The sequence below is a fragment of the Schistocerca serialis genome, chromosome 7 (assembly GCF_023864345.2).
Source record: "Schistocerca serialis cubense isolate TAMUIC-IGC-003099 chromosome 7, iqSchSeri2.2, whole genome shotgun sequence".
NCBI lineage: Eukaryota > Metazoa > Arthropoda > Insecta > Orthoptera > Acrididae > Schistocerca > Schistocerca serialis.
In genome coordinates, this window is record NC_064644.1 from 153120328 (window position 1) to 153130819 (window position 10492).

At 40.2% G+C, this 10492-nt stretch overlaps 1 non-coding gene across 1 annotated transcript; it reads right to left on the reverse strand.

Moving 5' to 3' along the window:
- Positions 1-8990: 8990 nt before the first annotated feature.
- On the reverse strand, positions 8991-9065 carry Trnas-cga (transfer RNA serine (anticodon CGA)). Its single transcript has one exon. It is a non-coding gene; the product is annotated as a tRNA-Ser (tRNA).
- Positions 9066-10492: the final 1427 nt, after the last annotated feature.

The following is a 10492-nucleotide window of genomic DNA, read 5'->3' on the forward strand; positions in this document are numbered from 1 at the left end:
GTGATGGGTGTTGTAGTTTCTACCATTGGGGTGACTGTAGCGGCGTAGGAAATGGGAGACTGGATTAGACTCAACAGTGGTTCTGTAGGATCTGCAGTAAAGATAGGAAAATAGTGGAACAGGAGGGGAAAACTGCTGCCCTTCAGGCACAGGTAGAGCAGGCTAGGAAAGATCTGAACAGGTTAAGGAGGGAGAAGGGTAAAGAGAGGTGGGAAGTGGCAACAGGCAACAGGAGTAACAGAGGTAGACCTTTGTCAGACAGCTTGTAAGTAGGCTGTTTAGGTTTTTTTATTGGTAACGCCACCTCTGTATGAAAATCACTGGCTGTGCTGTGTGCAGTCTGTGGCTAGTTTGCATTGTTGTCTGCCATTGTAGTGTTAGGCAGCTGGCTGTGAACAGCGCGTAGCGTTGCGCAGTTGGAGGTGAGCCGCCAGCAGTGGTGGATGTGGGGAGAGAGATGGCGGAGATTTGTAATTTGTCATGAACTGCTATATATATATATGATGATATCAAGTTTGAATCTTTTATTTAGCTGGCAGTAGTGGCGCTCGCTGTATTGCAGTAGCTTGAGCAGCGAAGATTTTTGTGAGGTAAGTGATTTGTGAAAGGTATAGTTTAATGTTAGTCAGGGCCATTCTTTTGCAGGGAATTTTGAAAGTCAGATTGCGTTGCGCTAACAAAATATTGTGTGTCAGGTTAAGCACAGTCACTTGTATAAATTGTTCAAAGGGTACGTTTCATATGTCGACCCTTAGCCTAGGATACCTCACTGGAATCTTCTGATTTTTTCTTGTAGTTTGTGTATTTAGTGTAGCTTTTGTTTATTGCTAGCGCGTAATTGTAGAGAGAATCTCCTTTGTAGTTGTAGCCTTTCATTGTTGTACAGTAAAACAGTTGTGGCATGCATGTAGATTTGCACCAAGTATTTCGCAGCTGCGCTGGCAATTAAGTAGACATTATTTCCATTGCTATGTTATTTTATTTTGCTCTTCAAATTGTGCTTTTCTGTGTTATCGTGTGAAATGTTGTGACAATTATGGCGTGTGAAAAACGTAATACTAGGCTCCAAAGTAAACTGAGAAATGACAGTGAAGACGAAGGCAGTGTGTTAGCGCCGCAGAGTAATGAATTAACTAATGTTCAAAGTAGTAATTTGGTAATTGCGCATAGGGATATGGAGCGGGCGGCAAACAATGGTGTAGACAGTGAAACAGGTAGTGAACAGGGAAGCGTTATCGATCGATTGGTCGGCAACAGCTCGCCTCAGGAATCGGGAATGACAGAACACAATATCGCAAATACTGTAGATTCAGGTTTTGGGTCATCACCGTTTTTTCAAATAAGTCAAGACACATTTTCTGCTTGTCAAAATGTGAATGTTGCCGGTGCAAATGCACTGCCGAAAAGCGTAGAGAAACAGATTCCAGACACTAATACATTATTATTGCAATTACTGCAACAAATGGAACAAAATCAGAGACAAATGGGACAAAATCTTAAAAAGTTAGACACAGTGGAACAAAATCTTAAAAAGTTAGACACAATGGAACAACACCAGAGACAAACACAGCAACAGTTAGACGCAATGGAACAAAATCTTCACACCACGCTTGAACAAACACGTGAAGATTTAACTACTGAGTTACATAACATTGAATCGAAATGTCAAAAAGTCTGTAATGACGTAAAAACACAAATTTGTGAGCATTTTCAACCTATTTTTTCGCGGCATGAAATGCATTACAGAATCACGAAGCAGCCATAAAAGAACTGCAAACCATTGTTCATGAAAATCATGAGACCTTGTGGGCTAAAATTGACTCAGTTGCATCTACCGATTCGGTTACGCAACTTGCAAAAACTCAGGAAAACTTTAAGGACACAGTAGATATTCTGAAACTTGGTTCAGAAAAACACACTGAAGAAATAAGTACACTATCGGAGAAAGTAGCCGAACTTTCGGATCAGGTCACTAACTTATCTACAAAGGTAGATGATGATCTGAATGACACAAGACCCGTAGCCTTCACTGACACAGAAGAGTATGAACAAATCAGAAAATTCAAACAAAATCAGAATCAAATTAATACACAACACCAAAGAGAAATCCGGGAAGTACAAGATCAGCTGACACAGGTAATACAAGAATTACGTATTTCAGAGGACACTCGCGCTCCAACACGGGAAGAGGGACTTAGAAACACGGAAAAGCCGCAAAATAATAACACAGGGCATTTCGGAAGTTATGAAAGAAATTGGCAATGTGCACCGAATTTTGAGATGGAACGGCCGACACGACCTAACAATGACCGATATGCGACTCGCCGACATGAAGATTTTGACTATAAGCTGTTCATTACTACACGTAAATTCAAAACATTTAAGAATTCTGGCAACGACATTCATCCACAAGCTTGGCTCCATCAATTCTCTCACTGTTTTCCTCCCAACTGGTCGTTAGAACACAGATTAGAATTTATGTGTGGCTACTTAGAGAATGAACCAGCTGTAAGAATGCGGTCGGTCATTCACGATTGCCACAGTGAAGGAGAGTTTTACCATGCCTTCCTCTCAGCATATTGGTCTCAGGCCACACAAGACCGAGTAAAACATGGTATAATAATGATGAAACATTTCGAACAATCTGAATTTTCCAGTCTTGTCAAATATTTTGAAGACATGTTGCATAAGAATCAGTATCTTTCAAACCCATACAGCCCCTCAGAACTCATCCGCATTTGCTTACTCAAATTACCTGATCATTTACGACATATTATTTTAGCAGGACGTTGCAAAGACGACATTGAAGCATTTCAGGGACTTTTACAAGAATTAGAAATTGACACAGACAGTCGCCGGATGCGAAAACAGGAAAACAATCACTTCAGGTCACATACGTCACAATTCCGTGATGACAGAAACAATAACTGGACACGAAAAGGCTATTCTTACAACGTAAATCGTGACCAAAACAGACACCACCCGTATGACAACCACTGGCAGAGTAATAGTTACAGAGAAAGATCGCACTTCCGTAATTATGAATATGACAGAGATAACCATAGAAACAGACAATATGGAAACCAAAACAATTATTATCAAGGGAGACAAAATAACTTCAGACGCAATAGTTCAGCGCGCAGTTACGATTCCGGGAGAAATTCTCCACCACATGACCGACAAGAAAGAAACTACAGGAACTACCGACATGACGACAGACGATATGATCGTAACGACAGATCTGAATTGCATCAGAACTGGCGGGATTCGAACAGAGCAGGGCCTTCTCGTCAGAGTGGATTTGTAGAAGTTAGGTCTCCTAATCCCAATAACGACGCGCGCCAACAAAGAGACAGACAATGACTCGCACAGCAGGCAGCTGCGTGCGGCCGCTGGCTCAGGGAAAAATAACAAAGACGCTAGCCTTGAGAAAAGATTTAGCATTCTTTACCGATGTAAACAACATGATAATTGCTTTGAAGTTGAAAGTCTGCGTACTAGGAAGAGTAAAGGATTGCACCACGCTTCACATGTAAAACCGCTTACTGAGAGATAATCTGCTTTTTTACTTAGTCTTTGTCATAAAATTTTTCGCTTCACATTACTAATATGCTTTGTCAGATTTAGAATCTGTTAACATGTAACAATGTTTGAAGTGAAATATCCAGTCAAGAACCAAGAGAACTTATTTAAACAGAAATGACGAATGCATTGTTATAGTGAACAGACGTCACAGTGTTATTGTGTGTGTACATTCTTGCTTGTTTGTTGCACGATTACGTAACGACTATAAGGCTCACATACTTAGAACATTTACCAGTACTGCTAATGAGATTTTAATGCAACATTTTGGTTTATTTGAAAATACATTCTGAATTTAAAGTGCTTTCTGAGAGATACCAGATGACACAGAGGTTAGTTTATGTGACAGCTACACGATTTTTATCACGACGCTACTAATGAGTGACAATTTACAATGTTGCTTTTGCGGTGTATCTGTTTTATATCTGCACAGTTTTCTGAATTCTTCTGGAAAGAAAAACATGTTTTAGTAGTAACTTTTGTGGTATAGCAACAATGAGACAGCCTTTTTCGTGGCACAACATTACGTTACAGTACAGTACTTTCTTCATCACGGCAATAAGCGTAATAACTAAGACATTTATACGCAAAGCATTTCACTTTTATGTATTATGAGGTAAGTACATTGACTTCTGCAGAACTTAGCTTTCGGAGGACGATAACTACGACACTTCCACACAGATTATGTTGCAACAAGACGCACATTTAGCGCTACAGTACACGTATTTGAGTGATTAATTTTGTACTTAAAACATTTATTTTTAAAGATTTTTGAATTACAAAGAAAGTTTTCCGTGATATATTTCATTCCATTGCTGTAATCTGTAACACCTGAGGGTATAATTACATTAATCCTCAGGGGGGTACACGCCTACTTTGTGTACCATGTGTTTGGCAAGCACAAGGAACCCTAGCTAATATGGTATTTGCTTATACAACTTTACACATCAGTACCATATTTCTCTAACACACAAATTACACAGCTATTTGATCATTTATCTGAGAGAGACAAACATTTATTTTACTACATCAGTGACACATGTTTACGCAATTACACAGTTGGATAACTTCACACTTATGAAACTGTATTTTGTCTGTACTTTGTAAACTGTTCATATTTTTCGGAACCATTGTGATACTATGAGAGCTTTGAATGATATATTTGGTATGAGATCATGATTTTTAAAGTACGTTTGAGGTAGATGACACTATTTAAATGAGCAGAGAATTCTTTTTAGGCTTAGAAATTATTGGAGGAAGTTACGACGCTTTTGAGATTTGACTGAAGTTTTATGATGTTATTATTACGACGACGATGTGTATTATGTTGTTGAGGAATGTTTATTATGCTACGTATTTCTCACGATGAAATATTGAAGAAGTGTCGACGAATATGTATATGTATAATGAGGTAAGGAATAATGAGTAGTGTTTAGGGACTCTGATTTATGAAAAGGATGTTGGAAACCAAGAAACGTACTTTAAGAGTTATGAAATGTGTGACTGTATCACAATGCTGACGAATATTTTTTTTGGACACTTATATTTATAGGATTTTGTTTCTACAGATTTGCAACGCTAATTCTTGACCTGTGAAATATTTTTATATGAGACTGCAACGGTAGCAGAAACTGCTGTCGTAAATATTTCTGTACGAAAGTTAAGTGACCACCTGCACGTAATGCGTCGTGGGCACCCAGCTGTGTCAGACGCCTGGAGAAAAAGCCATTATTGCGAGCCCTTTTCAGCGGCACAGGTAGAACAAAAAAAAAAAAGGGAGGCATTAACCTGGCCATTGCCATTCCTTTAGAGGAAGCATCGCAAATCCGACACGCTGATTACTTGGAAACATATCGTACTTTCTGATATTTACTGAAATGCCTAATAAAATGACAAGAAATATTTTTACATCTGCACACCTGATTATGACAAGCGTCTTTCTATGAGAGTTGAGAGAATTTCTACTAACTTATGAAATGTCACATGACTACTGAATGATATTTTTATGCTTTCCTTTTCATAGTTGCTTATTTCATTTGATATCTGGTTTCCAGCTGTGTTGCAGCATTGCTTTTATAAAATGAAATGCATTTGCTAATGTGAACACTTTCTGTCAACAGATCTATTAAATAATTATTTTATAATCCACATTCTTTAAAAAAGGAGCACTTGGAAAGGAAAGAACAATAAGAAGGAACTAGTAACAGTAACACATAATTTTCTTTTCAAGTACATGGTAATATTTCTTTTACAATCAGTTCTTGTGGTGCACCACTTTAATTACATAGATATTAAGATGTGAATATACATTTCCCTTATCTGCATTGTTGTTTTTACTGTAATATTTTTTCTGCTTGAGCTATGTCATGTTTATGTATAAGTTACTGCTGTTTGCCAGGCATAGTGCTGCTAAATTTAACTTTGTATTACTCTGTTAAGCTTTTCTTGTTGCTGCACATTGGCTCCTATTAGTTGTAATTTTGCATTTTTTCTGTTAATTTAGATTTACTGTAGCTTGCTTTGCGATTTTCCATTTTTTTATTGCTGTTTATATTAATTGTTTTATGTGCTGCTGCATTGCCTCGTTCCTTAGCTTAGTATCTGAGCTCAGTAGATTTAAGTTAGCTTAAGAGGGGGTAGACTATATAAGAACCTAACTATTGAGAATAGGGAAAGAATGCTTTGAAAGTTATATGAAAACGATTTGGGCCTAAATGAGTATTGCACAATGAGCCATATTTCTTTTGAAAGAAATATGGTTAGAATACAGAAAACAGGTTTAGGTACGATTTTCTTGGAAATAAATGTTGAGGTGAGAAATGTGTGAACATATAAATACAAAAAGCATGCTTAGATAGAATTTTTTTGGTGGAAACAAAGGATGAAATAAGAGGAAAGATATATGAAGTTTTGGGTTGGACTGCAGTACCAAATGTGACACTGAAAACGAACCCTGTCCTTTCCTATTGGTGTTATCCCACTATGTGTTTGTGTACCCTTGTGTATTTGTTTTCTTCCTGTCTCTGTGTAGTTTCATAGAATTTTTTCTTCTTTTAATATTAAGCTACATTCACTATGATGAGGAATACTGTTATCCTCGAATATAATTGGCATTAATAATACGTTATTTACTTTGTAAAGATGTTAGACATTATTATTTCTGTTCTGTTCAATGCTCATGTGTGAAGTTGATGTTTCAAAAGTTATTGTGATCCTTTATGTATGTACTCATGTCATAATTCCACTGATGTATATGTTTATTTCTATTCTTTTGTAAAGCCTGTGTTACTACAAATGTTATCTGTATTGTTATGTTCTTTAATGATGTATTTTGTATCTTTGTAATTGTATTTTCATGTTGTAAATTTATAATTGTACAGACACCAGTTCTTCCAATTAAGTTACATTTCACTGCACACGTTTCTGTTGGTCATAGTATATGGACAATATGTGAGAAGTAGGGACTGTTAGTGTTTGCACATGTGTTAATAATTCAGCAAGGGACTGGATAACAGCATTGCTGGTTCTAAGGACAATTCCAAAAACTTTGTGAGTGCACAAGTGGTGGTTTATGGACTTGCTATATTCTCCGCAAGACTCTTTGATGGTGAGTGTGCACCTGCACAATCGCAACAGATGGCTGCTGGCCATCTCTACAAGGACTACAGTGGGTCTGCATCTTTGATGGCCCACCATTACCATTATCTCTACAAGGACTACAGTGGGTCTGCACCTCTGGTGACGTACCTACCAATACTCTTCAAAATTTCGACTGACTCTGCGGTGGGTTTGCTCTGTTGTGGCCCATTACCTGTATGCATGTCAAGAGTCAGCACTGTCTTTCCGTTGGAAGGACAACACTACTTCTTCAAGACTGCATGCAAATCCACTACTTCTGTGTGCATTTTCTCTTAATGCTCAGACTTTGAGAAAAACTCTGCATTTTTACTGTGATGAACAATCTGGACTGTCTTTATGGACTGTGAGAAATTTTTAGCTTTTGACCAACATTGTATCAATAAGTGTGTGCATTTGATTTCTTTGTTATTGTAATTATGAAAAATTTTTTTCAATTCTGTATTGGCCACTGCCCAATCCAATTTGTAAAAATTTTTGTGGGGAGCATGGGGGCTATGTAAGTAGGCTGTTTAGGTTTTTTTATTGGTAACGCCACCTCTGTATGAAAATCACTGGCTGTGCTGTGTGCAGTCTGTGGCTAGTTTGCATTGTTGTCTGCCATTGTAGTGTTAGGCAGCTGGCTGTGAACAGCGCGTAGCGTTGCGCAGTTGGAGGTGAGCCGCCAGCAGTGGTGGATGTGGGGAGAGAGATGGCGGAGATTTGTAATTTGTCATGAACTGCTATATATATATATGATGATATCAAGTTTGAATCTTTTATTTAGCTGGCAGTAGTGGCGCTCGCTGTATTGCAGTAGCTTGAGCAGCGAAGATTTTTGTGAGGTAAGTGATTTGTGAAAGGTATAGTTTAATGTTAGTCAGGGCCATTCTTTTGCAGGGAATTTTGAAAGTCAGATTGCGTTGCGCTAACAAAATATTGTGTGTCAGGTTAAGCACAGTCACTTGTATAAATTGTTCAAAGGGTACGTTTCAAGCTTTGTGGTGAATGTGAAGAATAGGTTTGACCTGTTGCCTCAGTTTGAAGCTGATGAGCCTCCGACTAAGGTAGGTGTAGAGAGGGCATAACAAACTTTCAGTATAAAATTGAATAAGAATGTAGGGAAGTCAGGAAATAGAAAGAAAGTAATGGTGTTAGGTAGTTCACATGCCAGAGGTGTAGGCCAACTTTTCCAGGACCTTTTAGGATCAGAATACCACGTCACAAATTTTTTTAAACCAAGTCCTGGTCTGGGTCGGGTCACAGAGGATTTAGGTTCACTCTGTAAAGATTTTACCAAGGAAGACACCGTGGTTATTCTGGGTGGGGCGGGCAATAGTATTGACAGAGAACCTGGGTACAATATAGAGTGTGACCTGGCAAAGATTGCATTAGCAACGAGACATACCAGTGTTGAGTTCGTGTCTGTTTTGAGACACCATGACCCACCCCATTTAAACTCTTCCGTCGGGAGAGTTAATTTGGAGTTGGAACAGCTGCTTGGATCAGGTGTGAGTTCACATACTGATTTGGTTCCAGTTGATTCTCTCAGTAGGTGGGATTGTACTAGACATAGCCTACACCTCAACATGACAGGAAAGTGTAAACTGGCTGGGCTAATAGCAGGAAATGTATGGGAGGAGGCACTGCCATGAATGGTAATACACCAGTGGTCATAAGTGTTGGAACAGTACCTTTTTTAGGATAGGTAGGACAGAACGAAGTCAAGTTCTGAGAGAAATAAAGATTGAAACAAATCTTCAGTTTCAAACTTCCTGGCAGATTAAAACTGTGTGCCCGACCGAGACTCGAACTCGGGACCTTTGCCTTTCGTGGGCAAGCGCTCTACCAACTGAGCTACCGAAGCACGACTCACGCCCGGTACTCACAGCTTTAATTCTGCCAGTATCTCGTCTCCCACCTTCCCAATTTTACACAAGCTCTCCTGAGAAACTTGCAGAACTAGCACTCCTGAAAGAAAGGATATAGCGGAGACATGGCTTAGCCAAAGCCTAGGGGATGTTTCCAGAATGAGATTTTCACTATGCAGCGGAGTGTGCGCTGATATGAAACTTCCTGGCAGATTAAAACTGTGTGCCCCACTGAGACTCTAGGTTCTGTAAAGCTTGAAAGGTGGGAGACGAGATACTGGCAGAAGTAAAGCTGTGAGTACCGGCCGTGAGTCGTGCTTCGGTAGCTCAGTTGGTAGAGCACATGGCCGCGAAAGGCAAAGGTCCCGCGTTCGAGTCTCGGTCGCGCACCCAGTTTTAATCTGCCAGGTAGTTTCATATCAGCGCACACTCCACTGCAGAGTGAAAATTTCATTCTGGAAACATCCCCTAGGCTGTGGCTAAGCCATGTCTCCGCTATATCCTTTCTTTCAGGAGTGCTAGTTCTGCAAGGTTCGCAAGAGAGCTTCTGTAAAGTTTGGAAGGTGGGAGACGAGATACTGGCAAAAGTAAAGCTGTGAGTACCGGCCGTGAGTCGTGCTTCGGTAGCTCACTTGGTAGAGCACTTGCCCGCGAAAGGCAAAGTTCCCGAGTTCGAGTCTCGGTCGGGCACCCAGTTTTAATCTGCCAGGAAGTTTCATATCAGCGCACACTCCGCTGCAGAGTGAAAATCTCATTCTGGAAACATCCCCTGGGCTGTGGCTAAGCCATTTCCCCGCTATATCCTTTCTTTCAGGAGTGCTAGTTCTGCAAGGTTCGCAGGAGAGCTTCTGTAAAGTTTGGAACGTGAGAGACGAGATACTGGCAGAAGTAAAGCAGTGAGTAGCGGGCGTGAGTCGTGCTTCGGTAGCTCAGTTGGTAGAGCACTTGCCCGCGAAAAGCAAAGGTCCCGAGTTCGAGTCTCGGTTGGGCACACAGTTATAATCTGCCAGGAAGTTTCATATCAGCGCACACTCCACTGCAGAGTGAAAATTTCATTCTGGAAACATCCTCTAGGCTGTGGCTAAGCCATGTCTCCGCTATATCCTTTCTTTCAGGAGTGTTAGTTCTGCAAGGTTCGCAGGAGAGCTTCTGTAAAGTTTGGAAGGTGGGAGACGAGATACTGGCAGAAGTAAAGCAGTGAGTAGCGGGCGTGAGTCGTGCTTCGGTAGCTCAGTTGGTAGAGCACTTGACCGCGAAAGGCAAAGGTCCCGAGTTCGAGTCTCGGTCGGGCACCCAGTTTTAATCTGCCAGGAAGTTTCATATCAGCGCACACTCCGCTGCAGAGTGAAAATCTCATTCTGGAAACATCCCCTGGGCTGTGGCTAAGCCATTTCCCCGCTATATCCTTTCTTTCAGGAGTGCTA